Source organism: Moschus berezovskii, chromosome 7 (assembly GCF_049115385.1).
Source record: "Moschus berezovskii isolate FMDL1 chromosome 7, NW_MosBer_1.0, whole genome shotgun sequence".
In the NCBI taxonomy this organism is placed as follows: domain Eukaryota; kingdom Metazoa; phylum Chordata; class Mammalia; order Artiodactyla; family Moschidae; genus Moschus; species Moschus berezovskii.
The window spans coordinates 95,564,622-95,582,874 of NC_142466.1; positions in this window are offsets into that span (position 1 = coordinate 95,564,622).

The window sequence follows — 18,253 nt, forward strand, 5'->3', positions numbered from 1 at the left end:
TATAGGGGCAAGTTCAGAGGCAGTTTTCCTTGGTAGACAGGGTTACCTAAACTCAAGTCCAGCCTTGGATGCCAGATCCTCTCCCCACAAGAGAATGTTAGCTCCTTTTTAAAGTCACCAGGACAGGGAGAAACTAAAACCTGGGCCTAATCTCATTCTCTGAGCCAAATTCTCTCCATCAGGGTAGTTGGTCCCTCAAAATCTGAGCTCACAAGGTTGGGGAGAGGAGACAACTGAGGAGAATAGCAATAATAAAAGTAATAAATTGTACAATCTACATCAGATGAAGGCGTATTAATAGACTAAGGCAGATAGTAAAAGTAAAGTGTTAGTCGCTCAGTCGTGTCCGACTTTTTGCGAACCCATGGTCTGTGCATGGAATTCTCTAGGCAAGAATACTGGAGTAGGCTGCCATTTCCTTCTCCAGGGGATCTTCCAGACCCAGGGGTTGAATTGGGGTCTCCTGCATTGCAGGTAGATTTTTTTTACCATCTGAGCTATAATAAATATTCTTGAAGAGATAAAAGAGGAAATTGCTGTCATGAAACAGAGAGAGAAGTTTCTAAGAAGAAGCAATTAAAAATATTGGGCATTAAAAAATAATTTTTTTGAAAGTCATATATGGGGTTAATTTTTGAATGGGTATAGCCAGAGAAGGAATGTGTGAGCTAAAAGATCAGGTGAAAAACTTCTCCCAGGGCCATTAAGAAGGAACAAAAGGATGGAAAATCTAAACAGAAAGTTAATAAGTGTGATGGTTATATAATATTCATAAAACTGAGAGGAAGAATTATTAGCAGAAATAGGAAATTAATTTTACTAAATTAAGAAAAAGATGAAAGTCTTCAGGTTGACATGCCTAACCAGGTACCAAAAAGATAGATGAGGAAAAATCTAGCCTTGAAACACTATAGAGATGTCTAATCATTTTAGAGCAAAATAAACCTCCAAAAATGTTCAGCTAATAAGGGATTAATAATTTTCAAAAGAAAAAAGTCAGAACTGCATGTCATTCGTGTTTTAATAACATGAAGAATAAGAAGAGAGCAGAGTGACATTCTAATAAATGAAAGAAAAGAATTTCAAAACTAGAATTTTCTGTTCAGCTACATTATTGTTAAGAAGAATGAATCCAGGAAGAAACGAGGTGGTAAGGAGAAGTAACGCTGAGGAAATAGCAATGAAATTGTTGTTTTCTAACAAACTGGGCACACAAGAAAAGATTACCTTTGATATTCCCAAACTACAATCAAGAGATACTTGATTGTAGGCTGTCACTGCAACAGGCCACAGTCCCTGTGGTTTCAGCAGGTCAAACTGGGAGCCAGTCTTCCACCTTGCCTCTCTTCCATCATACAGAAGCATGAGGCAGCAACCCAGCTCTCCTGCTCAGCAGTGTCTAGAGGGCTGGGCCTATAGCCATTTCCCGCTCAGCAGAAGCAGGTAGTGGCACTTTGATTTCCCTAGAGGGTGGAAGCTGCAGGACTGAGAGGCAGCTGATCTTTTATCCCACACCAGGCAGAAGCAGGTGATGCTCTGACTCCCTCACCAGAATGGTGGGGTGGGGCAGGAAGAAGAGAAGAGTCCAGCAAGTTGAACCTCCACCCCTAGCATCAACCAGACCAAGTGGGGCCCAGCCAGCATACCATTTTCTCCCACCTACTGTGGTCTCAGTAGGCTCAAGTGGAGAACTGGGTCTCTGCCCTCATCCAGCTCCACTGAGGTGAAATGAAGGGGCAGAGAGTGGAGCTGGTTCGTAGCCCCTAGGGTCTACAGAGTCCATCAAGGATCTGAGCTTCTGCTTTGCCTGAGCAGCAGCACAGTGGTAGGACTTAGCTCTTCACGTACCCCTATACCTGGTGTCAGCAGAGTCCAGTGGGAGCTGAGCACTTAAGAGGTGGTGCTAATCAGTGCCCACATTGGTCAGTGGGGCTCAAAGAAAAGATGAACTGTCAGCCCATCATTCTACAAAGAAGAAGTGTAAATTAGCATCCCATTTTTGCCAGAATGGTGTTAGCTGAACCCTGCAGGAAGCTGGAAATACACATCCACCCAGTCATCACGCACACCTCACCATGGGGCTAGCTCCAGATTACCCAGGTCCCAGAGTCTCATTATAAAATATCTAAAATGTCTAGGATACAACTGAAAACCACTCATTATGTCAAAACCCAGGAAAAACACAACTTGAATAAGAAAAATCAATCAATAGACACTGGCACTAAAATGAATCTCCTGCTTATTTTATTGAAATTCTGACAAAGATTTTAAAGCAGCCATCTTAAAAATATTGCAATTAGAAATTATGAGTTTTCTTAAAACAAATGAGAAAACAGAAAATATCAACAAAGATTCGAAGATACAAAGAACCAAGTAGAATCTATAGATCTGAAACAGGCAATCACCAAAATAAAAAACTCAGCAGCAGAAGGGTTCTAATAGCAGGGTAGATATGACAAAGAATTGAATCAGGGGACTTGATGATAAATCAATAGAATTTACTCAGTCTGCACAGCAGAAAGTAAATAGACTCAAAACAGTAAGATACTGGCACAAAAACAGACACATAGATCAATGAAAAAGGATAGGAAGCCCAGAAATAAACCCATGTACTTATGGTCAATTAATCTATGACACAGGAGATAAGAATACACGGTGGAGAAAAGACAGTCTCTTCAATAAATGGTTTTGGAGAAACTAGACAGCTATATGTAAAATAATGAAATTAGAACATTTCTTAACACCACACACAAAAATAAACTCAAAATGGATTAAAGACTTAGATGTAATACAGAATACTATAAAGCTCCTAGAAGAAAACACAGGGAGAACACTTTTTGACATAAATCACAGCAATACTTTTTTAATTTATCTCTTAAAGTAAAGGAAGTAAAAGCAAAAATAAACAAATGGGACCTAATTAAAAGCTTTTGCACAGCAAAGGAAACCATCAACAAAACAAAAAGACAACCTACTAACTCAGAGAAAATATTTTCAAATGATATGACCGATACAGATAAATATCCAACATATATAAACAGCTCATTCAGCCCAACCTCAGGAAAATGAACAACTCAAGAAAAAAATGAACAGAAAAGCTGTATAAACATTTCTCCAAAGAGGAGATACAGATAACCAACAGGCACGTGACTGTTGCTGAACATTGCCAATCATCAGGGAAATGCAAATCAAAACCATGATGAGATATCACATGACACCTGATAGAATGATTATCAACAAGAACACAAAAAACAAATGTTGGCAAGGATGTGGAGGAAAGGGAATGTAAAGTGATGCAGCCCCCGGTAAAAACAATATGGGGGTTTCTCAAAAAACTAAAAATAAAACTACCACATGACCCAGCATTTCCACCCCTGAATATATATCCAAAGAAACCCTATAATTTGAAGAGATACATACACCCCAATATTCATAGCAGCATTATTTACAATTGCTAAGATATGGGAGAAACCGAAGTGTCCATCATAAGATGAATGGATAAAGTACAGTGTATATATGATGTAATACTATTCATCCATGACATAAATGGAAATTTTCCCATTTGCATCAACATGGGTGCACTCAAAGAGTATTATAAGTCAGACAGAGAGAGATGAATACTATGATATCACTTACATGTGGAATCTAAAAAATAAACTAGTGAATATAGCTGGAGAAGGAAATGGCAACCCACTCCAGTACTCTTGCCTGAAAAATCCCTGTGGACGGAAGAGCCTGGTAGGCTGCAGTCCATGGGATCGCTAGCAGTCGGACTCGACTGATCAACTTCACTTTCACTTTCATGCATTGGAGAAGGAAATGGCAACCCACTCCAGTGTTCTTGCCTGGAGAATCCCAGGGACGGGGCAGCCTGGTGGGCTGCCATCTATGGGGTCGCACAGAGTCGGACATGACTTAAGTGACTTAGCAGCAGCAGCAGCAGCAGTGAATATAGCAAAAAAGCAATAGACTCACAGATACAGAGAACAAAACTAGTATGCAGGGGTAGGGGAGTAAGAAATACAAGCTATTAGGTATAAAGTAAGTTATAAAGATGTGTTGTGCAACACAGGGAATATAGACTATTTTATAACATAAGTAGAATAAGGAATTCCCAGGCAGGTCAAAGGTAAAGAATCCACCTGCCAAGCAGAAAATGTAGGTGCGATCCCTGGGCCATGAAGATCCCCTGGAGGAGGAAATGGCAAACCATTTCACTATTCTTGCCTGGAGAATCCCAGGGACAGAGGAGCCTGGTGGGCTACAGTCCACAGGAGTTGCAAATAGACACTACTGAACAACTGAGCATGCACATCTATGACATATGTTGCTGTTTAATACAAGAAGCAAAAACTGCTATTAGTATTAGGACTTAAGGAAGTGCAAGTTAAAACTGCAATAAGAGAGCCCTCCACATTCAAAAGGACAGATATTTTAAAATGGTGATTAACACCAAACGCTGGTGAGGACGTGGCAAAGTGGGATCATTCATGTAAGTAAATACCACCACTCTGAAAAAGAGCACAGCAATTTCTTATAAAACTAAACATGCACTTCAGTTCAGTTCAGTTGCTCAGTCGTGTCTGACTCTGCGACTCCATGAACCGCAGCACACCAGGCTTCCCTGTCCATCACCACCTCCTGCAGTTCACCCAAACCCATGTCCATTGACTCGGTGATGCCATCCAACCATCTTATCCTCTGTTGTCCCCTTCTCCTCCTGCCCTCAATCTTTCCCAGCATCAGGATCTTTTCAAATGAGTCAGCTCTTCACATAAGTGGCCAAAGTATTGGAGTTTCAGCTTCAGCATCAGTCCTTTCAATGAACATCCAGGATTGATCTCCTTTAAGATAGACTGATTGGATCTCCTTGCAGTCCAAGGGACTCTCAAGAGTCTTCTCCAACACCACAGTTCAAAAGCCTCAATTCTTTGGCTCTCACCTTTCTTTATAGTCGAACTCTCACATTCGCATATGACCACTGGAAAAACAATAGCCTTGACTAGATGGACTTTTGTTGACAAAGTAATGTCTCTGCTTTTTCACATACTGTCTAGGTTGGTCATAACTTTCCTTCCAAAGAGTAAGCGTCTTTTAATTTCATGGCTGCAATCACCAACTGCAGTGATTTTGGAGCCCAGAAAAAATATGTCTGACACTGTTTCCACTGTTTCCCCATCTATTTGCCATGCAGTGATGGGACCAGATGCCATGATCTTAGTTTTCTGAATGTTGAGCTTCAAGCCAACTTTTTCACTCTCCTCTTTCACTTTCATCAAGAGGCTCTTTAGTTCTTCTTCACTTTCTGCCATAAGGGTGGTGTCATCTGTATATCTGAGGTTATTGACACTTCTCCCAGCAATCTTGATTCCAGCTCGTGCTTCCTCCAGCCCAGCTTTTCTCATGATGTATTCTGCATATAAATTAAATAAGCAAGGTGACAATATACAAACATGCACTTACTGTTCAGCAATTATGTTCTTGGACATTTACCCCTGACAAGCGAAAAGCTAGGGTCACACTAAAACCTGTATACAAGCAACAATTTTATTTATTATAACCCCAAACTGGAAACAACTCAGATACCCCTGAGTGGCTGAAATGGAGGTCCATCTACACAATGGAGTATTAAAAGAGAAAGAACACAAAAATATTTGGATGGATCTCAAAGGATTTATGTTAATTGAAAAAAACAAATGTCAAAAGCATACATATTATCTGATTCAATTAGATATCAATATTGACTTGACAAAATTACAGAAATGAGGACAGATTAGGGTTGCTGGGGAAACACGAAGGCAGGAAGGGAGAAAGGTGTATGCTCAGTCTTGTCCAACTCTGTGCAACCCTATGAACTATAGCCTGCCAGGCTACTCTGTCCATGGGATTTCCCAGGCAAGAATACTGGAGTGGGTTGCCATTTCCTTCTTCAGGGGATCTTCTTGATCCAGGGATCAAACTCTAGTCTCCTGCATTACAGGAGGATTCTTTACCAACTGAGCTATCAGGGAAGCTATAAAAGTATATGGGATCTTTATTAACTCTTATAACTGCTTGTCATTCTACAATTATCTCAAAACAATATGCTAAAGAAATGAGAATATAGGCATTTAAAGAAATCGGAATGTAGCCTCAAAAATATGTGGCTATATAATTAAATTAATATAATACCATTCTCATAACAGATAGAATTATGATTCATAGAAAAAGCAAAGATTTATGAGTTGAATTTTGCGGTAGTCTGAACATTCTTTGGCATTACCTTTCTTTGGGATTGGAATGAAAACTCACCTTTCCCAGTCCTGTTGCCACTGCTGAGTTTTCCAAATTTGCTGGCATATTGAGTGCAGCACTTTCACAACATACTCTTTTCAGATTTGTAATCACTCAGCTGGAATTCCATCACCTCCACCAGCTTTGTTTGTAGTGATGCTTCCTAAGGCCCACTTGACTTCACACTCCAGGATGTCTGGCTCTAGGTGAGTGATCACATCATCATGGTTATCTGAGTCATTAACATCTTTTTTGTATAGTTCTTCTGTGTATTCTTGCCACCTCTTCTTGATTGATATATTCTGCTTCTGTTAGGTCCATACAGTTTCTGTCCTTTATTGTGTCCATGTTTTCATGAAATGTTCCCTTGGTATCTCTAATTTTCTTGAAGAGAGATCCCTAGTCTTTCCTGTTTTATTGTTTTCCTCTATTCCTTTGCACTGATCACTTAGGAAGGCTTTCTTATCTCTCCTTGCTATTCTTTGGAACTCTGAATTCAGATGGGTATATCTTTCCTTTTCGCCTTTGCCTATAGTTTCTCTTCTTTTCTCAACTAATTTTGCAAGGCCTCCTCAGACAACCATTTTGCCTTTTTGCATTTTTTATTCTTGCAGATGGTTTTGATTACTGCCTCCTGTACAATGTTATGAACCTCTGTCCATAGTTCTTCAGGCACCCTGTCTATCAGCTCTAATCCCCTGAATCTATTTGTCACTTCCACTGTATAATCGTAAGGGATTTGATTTAGGTCATATCTTAATGGTCTAGTGGTTTTCCCTACTTCCTTCAACTTAAGTATGAATTTGGCAATAAGGAGTTCATGATCTGAGCTACAGTCAGCTCCCAGTCTTGTTTTTGCTGACTGTATAGAGCTTCTCCATCTTTGACTGCAAAGAACATAATCAATTTGATTTTGGTATTGATCGTCTGGTGATGTCCATGTGTAGAGTCGTCCCTTGTGTTGTTGGAAGAGGATGGTTGCTATGACCAGTGTGTTCTCTTGTCAAAACTCTGTTAGCCTTTGCCCTGCTTCACTTTGTACTCCAAGGCCAAACTTGTCTGTTACTCCAGGTATCTCTTGGTGATGGACAGGGAACCCTGGTGTGCTGCAGTCCATGGAGTCGCAAAGAGTCAGACACGACTGAGTGACTAAATGAACTGATATGAGTTGAATAATACAATGACTGGCTCAAGCTTGTAGTTACATATATAATGTTTAATAATGGCAACAAAAAAAAGGTATTTTTTGCTCACTTGTATACACCTGGTATTCAGTGCCCTCATGGAGTTTATTTACTCTTATTGTCTATCTGTAGGTAACAGATGGCCGAAGGTATTAGCAAAATGTAATACTGACCATGTGTACCTGGAATATACAAGGGGTTTCTACAAGTGAGCAAAAGATACAAGTAGGCAGTTCATAAATGGAGGAACACATGATAAACAATATATGGAGGCCAGAATGCTGGAGTGGGCAGCCTTTCCCTTCTCTGGGGGATCTTCCCAACCCAGAGATCGAACCAACGTCCCCTGCATTGCAGGTGAATTCTTTACCAGCTGAGTCACAAGGGAAGCCCAAGAGTACTGGAATGGGTATCTTATTCCTTCTTCAGCAGATCTTCCCAACCCAGGAACTGATCTGGAGTTTCCTGCATTGCAGGTCGATTCTTTACCAACTGAGCTGTCAGGGAAGCCCTGCCAGTATATACAGAGATGCTCAAATTTGCTATTAATCAGACGTATCCAAATTATAATAGTGGTGAGAACTATATATACCTCTACCTATCTATCCATATATATACACATACATATATGTGTGTGCGTGTGTGTGTGTGTGTATACATATATACAGTTTATATATATAAAAACACAAAACATTGCACAAGCACACCTCTGTTTTTCAGGCATGAGGCATACAAGTACCTGTGACTCTCCAGGGGAGCTTGAAATAGAAGTAAGGAGTTAGAGATAAATAGGGTAAAATACAGAACCAGAAAAAACCTCTTAATGAACTGATGAAAAAAAATGATAATGCCTTAACCTACAGATAAAGAGAAAATAACTATTCTGTGGCAGCAGAGCAGTGAGAGAAATAAAGCCAGAAGCCTTCCTAGAGGTCACTTCTGGGTGGAGCTAAGGTAACGGGTCAGTCAGGAAAGACACTGCTTCCACTTTAAGATCCTTTGCCCCTTTCTTGCTTTCATCCTTCCTTCCTTATTTTTGTTTGTTCGGGGTTTTGTTTTGTTTGGCTGTACCACCTAGATTGTTGTTTCATCATGAAATCCTATTCCCCTCTTGTGACCCCATGGACTGCAGTCCACCAATCTCCTCTGTCCATGGGGTTTTTCCAGGCAAGAATACTGGAGTGGGTTGCCATTTCCTTCTCCAGGAGATCTTCCTGACCTAGAGATCAAACCTGCATCTCTTGCATTAACAGGCAGATTCTCGACCAGGAGCCACCACAGTATCCCACACCACGTAGTTTGTGGAATCTTAATTCCCCAACCAGGATTGAACTCACGCTGCCTGCAGCAGAAGCATAGAGTCTTAACCACTAGACTGCCAGGGAATTCCCCTCTTTTCTTTTTTTTTTTTTAAACCGTAAGCATGTGTCACTTTAGTGAAAACAGAGAAAAGAAACAGAGACTAGTGGATCCAAATAGATTGAGGACCAGCTTCTGCCTCGACTGCCCATCTGCTGTCTCGTGATCTTGATCCTGCCAACTCGCAGAAATGAGGAGTGAAGGGACCATGTGCTCTTCCCAGTCTGCTCCTTCCTCTGGATGCTTCCCATTTGGTCCTGGTAGCCGTGTTTCCTCTTGGGGATTTCTGGCAAGTTAGAAAAAGGCTAAAATGCTGACTGATTTCTGACCCTGCACCTCAGCTTCTTTCTCAATGCTGATGCTGCTCACTCTTCGGGGCTCAGACGACCTGCTGTCTCCAGGGAGTGGAGCCAGGCAGCCAGGGTCTGCGGCTTGGGTCACAGACTTCATTGTGGACCCATACACAGTGAGCGGGCAGGCCTGCCTCACGGTCTTTCCCTTCCTCACTGTCTGCTGGTCAGACAGCCTGGTGTGAAACCAGGCATGTGGGCACATCTACCCATAGACGGGGGCCCTGCCAAAGCTAAGCTGCCTGGGATCCCTATGTTGTTTCCAGAGGAAAATGTACTCATTGTTCCTATACAAAACAGACCTCTGTTCCTGGCCAGGCCTGTCCATAGAAACTTTTTTCCACAAAACTCTGAAGGAAAAAGCTACAAATAAAATGTGTTCTGGCTCAGTCTCCCTGTACACAGCTCCTAAACAAGTACAGTGACTTGCTTAGCATAATTGCTAAAGGGGCCTTGGGAAGCATGTACAACACGAGCTGCCCACCGAGTCCTGGTCCTCAGACTCTGGAGCCATCCTTTGTCACAAACCCATTCAAAACCTTGGCAGACACCATCCCCTGAGCTTGCTTTTCCCCAGGAGCCAGATGATCATAACCAAACCTTTGGGCCAATGGGTCATGCCTTCCCCAACCCCAGGCTTCTCCAAAGATCTCCAAGGCCTTGAGGCCCCATTCAACCCCTGACCACAGCCCTCTCTCCAACCATGTGGACAGACTATGGCCTCCATCCAGTCTCCCAAGAGGCTGGAACCTTGCCTGTCTCCTCTGGCCAGCTTGGTGGTAGGAGCAAGTCATAGGCCAACACTTCTCAGGCCAGGCCTGCATCTCCCTTCCACCTTCCTCCCCGTCTCTGTGGGCCCCTAACAAAGTAGAGCCCTGTGAACAATCCAGTGCTGAAACCCTCCTGCTATCATGACAAGCCAAAGAAAGCAACTATTATGAAGTTCCACTAGCAATTTTTACTTAGAATACCAAATCTTAAAATAAGAAAGCTTGCATTTTAGTTTAGACTCAGATTTTCTAATAACATTTTGTAGAGGTGCTTGGCATTTGACAGTCATTTCCTTCCCTAACAACCAGCAAGGCCACTTACCACTGTGCAGGTCATGCCTCTAATAGGGCTTTCACCATGACCGTGAATGCCATTCCTGAACACATAGTGTACCTAACACGTGGGTAGAAGCTTCATGCCCTGTCCTGCCATTCCTAGAGCCATGGGACACACAGAACTCCAAAGGCCAGGATAGACTGAGAGGTTGAACCTTGAGTCATGTGGTCTCCAGGCCTCGGGATGTGTGACATTAACCAGATAAAACCAGTTTGTTGTTCAGTCACTAATTAATGTCCGACTCTTTGTGACTCCATGGTCTGACAGCACACCAGCTTCCTCTGTCCTCCACTATCTCCCAAGTTTGCTCAAATTTATGTCCATTGAGTCAATGATGCTATCTAATCGTCTCATCCTCTGCCACCCGCTTCTCCTTTTATCCTCAGTCTTTCTCAGAATTAAGGTCTTTTCCCATAAGTTGTCTCTTCACATTGGGTAGACAAAGTATTAGGGTTGCAGCTTCAGCAATAGTCTTTCCAAAGAATATTCAATGTTGATTTCCTTTAGGATTGACTGGTTTGATTTCTTTGCAATCCAAGGGATTCTCAAGAGTCTTCTCCAACACCACAATTTAAAAGCATCAATTCTTCAGCATTCAGGTTTCTTTGTGGCCCAACACTCACATCTATACATGACTACTGAAAAAAGCACAGCTTTGACTATAGACCTTTGCTGACAGAGTGATATCTCTGTTTTTTAATAAGCTGTCTTTTCTTTCAAGGAGCAAGCATCTTTTAATTTCATGGCAGCAGTCACCACTAGCAGTGATTTTGGAGCCCAAGAAAATAAAGTCTGTCACTATTTTGATGTTTTCCCCATCTATTTGCTGTGAAGTGATGGGACTGGATGGCATGATCTTTTGAATGTTGATTTTTAAGCCAGGCTTTTCACTCTCCTCTTTCACCTTCATCAAGAGGCTTTTTAGTTCCTCTTCACTTTCTGACATCAGAGTGCTATCATTTACGTATCTGAAGTTGTTGATATTTCTCCTGGCAATCTTGATTCTAGCATATGATTCATCCAGCCTAGCATTTCACATGATGTACTCTGCATAAAAGTTAAATAAGCAGGGTGACAATATACAGCCTTGCCATATTCCAGTTTATGAGTGATCAAATATTACCAACTTGTTCTTTCCCACTGCATAGTCATCTCAGAGGGCCATTCAAGCCATCCTGCCTAGATATGGCCAAAGACTTGGCTGAAGCTTAAGCAGAGATTGGGGCACTGGGAAGGACCATGCTGTGGCTGGCAGGGCTCTTCACTTGGAATGGAGCAGGCACTCTGGCCTGGACCCCAGTAGCCTCAGAGACAGACACCCAGAGTGGCTCCTGGTTTGGGAATTAGGCTTTTCAGAGGCTCTGGATCCTCTGCTTGCAAGAGCAGCTTGGATGTTTGATTCTCAAAAACATCATGATCCTGGAGCACTGATTGGATTATTTTACTCTTGAACTGGCTACACTGCTCACATGAATGCCTAAACTGGAGGTCTGCCCAGCACATACCTCAGCGGTCTGCTGTTTGCTTTTCTAATGACTCCAGGGTTTGGACAATCAGATTCTCTGATGCCAAGACCCAGCTCTAGTGCTTCTCCTTCAAGATGCCTGCCACCCGAGCCAATGACCAAGGCTCTCACCCAGCCTGGGGCATTCCTTGAGAAAGCAACTCCAGTGAAAGATGAAAGTCTTTCCTTTTACCTGATGGTTTTAAGGCATATTTTCCACCTTGTGGAGGCTGGGAGGGATATTTTCCTCAGTTTCATCTCTACAAACTCTTATCCTCTCTCTGAATTGTTTATTTTCACCACCCAGGCATCACCTTCTCAGAAGGAGCTGATAAGACAGTATGGCAGCTGCCCATTCAAGGCCAGGAAATAAAAAGGAAGAGGAAGGAGGATTGGGGTTTCCTCAGCTCTTGTAAGAGCATCTGGTGATGAGCATCCATCCCTTCTCTGCCCTGACAGTCTGGAGTCTCCTACAAGTGGGACAAGACAGGTCTACTAGCTTGTTTGAGCTGCCACATCAGTGCCCCAGACTGGGTGGTTTAAACAGCACTGATCTATTTTTTCACAGTGCTAGAGGCTAGATGTCCAAGATCAAGGTGTTAGTTAGGAAGGTTGGTCCCTCTGGAGGCCTGTCACCTTGGTTTGTAGTTGGCCATCACTTCCCTCTGTTCTCACATCGTCTTCCTTTCATGCATGTCTGTGCCCCAATCTCTTCTTCTTATAAGGACACCAGGCCTACCCTAATGACCTCATTTTATTTTAATTGCTTCTTCAAAGGCCCTCTCTCCCAATACAGTCACATTCTGAGGTCCTGGTGATTAAGACTTCAACATATGAATTTGGGGGACATGACTCAGGCCATAACAGAAGGTGTCTTCCGGCAGCACCTCTGCTGTCTTGACCTCTCCAGCAAGGTAACGAGGTGCCAGGGACTGGCACAGGATGCTCGGAAACCAACTCAAGTGTAGAGTAGCCTACAAAGGCATTGAGAGAAAAATGAATTTGGAAGAACTTAACCCTAAAAAGATGGTTGGATGGCATCACCGACTCAATGGAGATGAGTTTGAGTAGACTCTGGGAGTTGGTGATGAACAGGGAGGCCTGGTGTGCTGTGATTCATGGGGTCACGAAGAGTCAGACACAACTGAGCAACTGAACTGAACACTGAAGAGCCCTTTCTAATCTTCTTCAGTAGAGCAGGGATCAACAAACTACTACTTAGGCCAAATCCCCCAGGCAGGCTGGGCACCTGGTTTTGTAGACCACTCTGTACTGGGGCATGTCCACCCCACTGCATGAGTGTTGTGTCCGTGGATGTTTTGCAGGGTTGAATAGATGCAACAGAGATCACATGTAGCCCAAAGCTTAAAATGTGCATGAAAACATGTGCCAACATCGCATTAGAAGTCAGCTCCCTCTGGCAGAGACTTTTGTCTTCTGCTTGGAGCTGTATCCTCAGCACCTATAGAGCTGCATGTCACTCACTTAGTAGGGTTGAAGCAATGCTTCTTGGATGAACAGGTGAACCCATGCTCAAGGAACTGAAGTTGTGATGAAGTCAAGCCCTAGAAAGTGAAAGTGTTAGTTTCTCAGTCATGTCTGACTCTTTGCAGCGGGCAAACTATAGTGCTCCAGGCTCTCCTGTTCATGGGATTTCCCAGGCAAGAATACTAGAGTGAGTAACCATTCCCTTCTCCAGGGGATCTTCCTGCCCAAGAGATCAAACCTGGGTCTCCTACATTGCAGGCAGATTCTTTATTGTCTGAGCCACCAGGAGAGTCCAGCCCTGGAAAGCCCTGGAACGACCCAATATAAAGCATCAGGCTGACATTCATCCTTTGTGTCCAGCAAGACCACAGCAAGAGTGAGTTGTTCTTTCAGTCAGGAAAGACTAAGTCATTGCCTCCCTTTTCCCAACTGCCCTCAGGGGCTTTACCCACAGCACCTTCTGTTGAAACTTTCTGTTCCACTTAGCATAGAGGACCCTCTACTTCCATGATCATCAGCACACTCCCCACTGCCTTTTTGGCCTCTGACACACGGTGATATTGGCTATATTTGGTATATTCTAAGATACAGCTTAGAACCCAGATCAAAGTGTGAAAGATATTGGCCACATCATCGACCTGATCAAGCACTTGCAATAAGGTGCCTGACCAACCTTCTTCCCACCTAAGAATAAGATCCCCCTGTTTTCCTCCTAAAATCACAGTCTCCCAGTGTCCTTAGAACTTGTCAGCACCCCCACTGTGCCTGGGAAATGCAGGTCTCTGCCCTCCCTGACCCACAGCCATCTCTAGGTTTGAGTGGACCTGACCCCTCTTGATCCCAGGTGGGCTCAGAATTCCTAGGTTGCCTTTCCATTTCTAGGGAGCCTGGGACACCCCACTGCTATACCAACATTCCCCCAACACACATCCATTCACTGGCACAGCTGTGCAGCTTCAAATCAATTCCCAGAAACAGCCTCGAGCAGCCTATAATTCCCCAAAGTACAATTGCAAAATAAAATCTGATGTCCTCTAGTTCCAGGAGCCTTTGGGCACACTCTTGAGAGACAAGAGGAAGAAGAGAGAGTGGGCAGAAGCAGCAGTTCCCCTGACTGGTGTCGACACTCAGCCTCCAGGGAGTGGGATGTGGATGTGGTCCAGACAGGCTGCCCGGGTCCTGCAGAGTTTCCCATCACTTCCCTAGGAGGAGGTTCTGTAGAAGTGAGGCTACAAGTGTAGCCTTCCAACATTGGAGACCTGAGTAGGAACACTGGTTCTCATTCTTCCATAGGAAGAAGACCCACAGGAAAACCGCACTGTCCACATTTGTAAAATGAACTTGACAATACAGACTTCATAGACTCTTGAGAGACTTAGCAGCAACAGAACATCTAAGCACTTAGCACAGGTGCCTGGCACATAGGATCAATCTATACCAAACGTATGTGAAACCTGGGGAACAGGACAAGAGGGGCAAACAGGCAAAAAATACTTCAGCATAAAAGAAAGAAGTTTATTTTCTAAATGTCTTAGGAACTTTCTTCCCAAAAGTTCTAACAAGGCAAAGTAGAAGTAAATAGTTGAGTTTTGTCCTGCCAGCTGACACTTACACAGACAGAAATATGCATGGACCCTGTAGGTCCATATGCATGATCCTTCTCATAGTAACAGCATGCAGACAATATATTGGTTGACATGCAGTCTACCTTGATACACTGCCTCACATTCTGTCTGCCACACATATTCAAGAGAGCAACTTGAGAAATGTTTTCTGTCTCAGCTCTCAGACTGACCTCATTTAGCTCAGAGAACCACACAGTAAGCTTATTTTAGGACATGGTTTGGCCTGGTGATGCATGGTACCAAATGTTCCTGCAAAGAGTGCCAGGAGTGTGCTGGGGCATCTCTAATGCATTCCTCAGATACCTTTGTTTCTCCCAGCTCCTTCACAGGTAAAATGCCTCATCTTTAGAGACCAAGTCATGACTGCATAGTTAAGTTTAGCATGAATGTGTGAATGAAAAGTACTTCTATTATTAAACCATCACAAGAGAGAAATATTTCTCTGATGACATCTAGCAGCTCCTGGCATCCAGGGACTTCTTTCCCCAAATCCTTTCCAAATAGGGAACTCGCAGCACTCTAAAATTGAGCCAAGGGGACCCCAAAGAATGCGTGGATTTGGAAATATTCAATGCATACTCGGAATACCTTTGGCCTTTGGTATTCAGAAAGAACTGTGAACTCTGAAATATGAAGCTCTCATGACCACTGAACGTGCAGAAGTGCCAACTGCACTGAAATCCCTCTTGGGATCCTGGCTGTGCGTGTTTTTCGAAACTGTAAGAACACCTCCCATCAACTCGTGTATTCTCAGGACACTTAACATTTTCAATTTCAGCTTTTAAAAGAACCGTGTTTTCATCTCAGAAACTCTCACTCATTGGGGATTACAGGATATATTTCTTTTCCAGGGACAAATATTTTAAAATGTCAAGAGTAATGAATGGCCTGAAAATGCAGAGAAAGTAAAACAGTATAATGCATAGCATTTAATGAGTGCTAACTATGTTAGGGGCATTGGGTTTATATTCTTTTATTTGATCTCATCACAACTGAATGACATAAGGATGGCAATCCATTTCAATTTTCATTCACTCCTTCAAAAATAACAAATATTTATTGAGTATCCACTGTATCCCAGGATTCATTCTAGCTGCTGGGAAGATGGCAGGGAGCTAGACAATGTCCCTTTCAGATGGAGTCGATAACCTAAAGACAGAGACAAACCACAGTGAAAATCACATAGCTTTACCATGACATCAGACGGTGATGAGATCTCAAAGAAGGATGAAGCAGGGTTAAGGTCCAGATGAAAGGAGCAGGGTCAGCAGTGACATTTAAGAGAAACTGATATCTGGGCAATAATCTGAGTGGTGGAAAAGTTCCCCACACATAAGAAACAAAGCAATGGGGTCAGGGTGGGTGGAGGGCAGGGAGGGAGTTGTGAGGGGCTATTGACATTGGAAGAGGAAGACAGGTCCTGAGCATCAGGAATCACATCTTGGGTGTGAAGTTGGAAAGAAAACAAATAGAGGATTCAGTGTTCTCTGCTCTCTCCTATTCCATTCCTATTTCACATTTTTTTTAAATGCTAATCACACTTCAAACTTTACTTAATTGGTTTCACAACCCATTGAGTTTGAAAGCCATACTCCAGTGGATATCCCTTGCTTCTGAATTATCCTTACCAAATTAGAAGCATTAAAAAAAAGGACCTATCATCAGAAGAAAAGAAAATGTATGTGGTCATGGATGCCACTAAATTTATTGTAGTGATCACTTCACAATATATACATGTATCCAATTATTTTTATACACCTGAAAGTAATATAAAGTTAGTGTAAAATATATCTCAATATAAACCCTCTCCCAAAAGAAAACGAGAAGATCTAGCAAATTTGACTGTACTATCCACATAGTCAGAAGAATTAGCTAATTCTGTAAACGGGACCAAATAACAACCCTTCTGTATTTTACCTTTTGTTTATCTTATAGTTAAGGAAGCCAAAACACCAATGAATAGTAATGCAGGGCTTCCACATTCCCCAAGAAGCCACGAGCTGTTGGATCTCCCAGCCCCATCCCTGAAGGCAGCTGATTACAGAACTTCTGCCCCCTTGGCTCCCAGCTGATGGGCATGTGTCAGCACCAGCCCACAACAGCAAGGCAGAGGAATTCAGACCCACAAGGCTCTTATGGGCAAAGGCTCCCTTGAGTTTTACATGTCCAATTCTGGTTGGGTTTGTGACTGCTCTTCTTATCTCAAGTTGGCACTCCTGTACGTGACTTTTAATCACAGAATTCCTGAGTATCAAAAGCATATGAGAAGTCACATCCTGGGTCCCCAAGCTGCCACAGAGGACCATGCCTCAATCTCCCAAGGGCAGGCAGACTGACACCATCTCCAGACAGGGTCACAGCACCCATCAAGGCACAGTTCCGTTGTCTCACCTCCCTGGCATAAAGTCTTTTCTAGAAACAAAAGCTGGTTCTGCCACCCATTCCCACTTCTGAGAACCAGGCAGTCTTCAGCTCCCACCTTACCCTTTCCAGAATGACCTGTACCCTTCCCACATCAGCAACAGGCAGGGCTTCACTTCAGACCTGCAGGTTCCAGCCCCCAGGCTCATGACCTTGACCTTGCAGGACTGGTCCAGCAGGCCCTGCTGGGGAGAGGAGCCTGGGGCCTGAGGTGTCAGTTGCTGGCTGTCACGGAGCACTCTCCCTTGTCTGGAGGGATGGTGACCAGGGCTGGGAAAAGCCAGAGAGCAGGCTGCTGGCAGAACTGGCTCTTTTTCAGATTCTTCAGCCGTTACTGCATCAAGCGAAGCAGCCAGCAGGCCTCGGGAACACTTTGTCCAGTTCAGTATTTTCAGACACAGCTTCCACTAGGCCTGCTCACACTCATACTCAGCCTTTATTCAGCCTCATTATTAACCCTGCTGTGCTTATAGCCCCCTTCCTCTGTCAGCTGCATCCAGAGCACAAGAGGTTTCCAAGCTGCTGTTCCACTCACCTCCCTGTGAGCATCTGTGTCCTAGCAGTTCACAAAGAGCCAAACGTCCTGAGTGTGTCTTTAATTCCACATGAGTGACGGGCAGCGGGGGCCTTCAGGGCCCTCCAGAGCCTCTTAGGTGCACAAGGCTTCCATGAGGAATCGGGACTTTGTTGGGACCATGACTGCGTTCCCCCTCTGTCCCTGCAACCCACAGCAGTTTTCCTATGTGTAAGGACCCAGTGAAAAATATAGAGCATCGGTTAAGATACCAAGTAAATGAGCAGAAATGCATGCTGCCCATCTATTGCAGAAGTGGGAGGGATCAACCGCCTGCCTGCCCACAGGGAGCAGGGCCAGGAGGAAGGCTGTTATTTCGATTGGCAGGGCTTTGCTCCTGCTTTCTCTGGGTAATGCCATTCAAGACT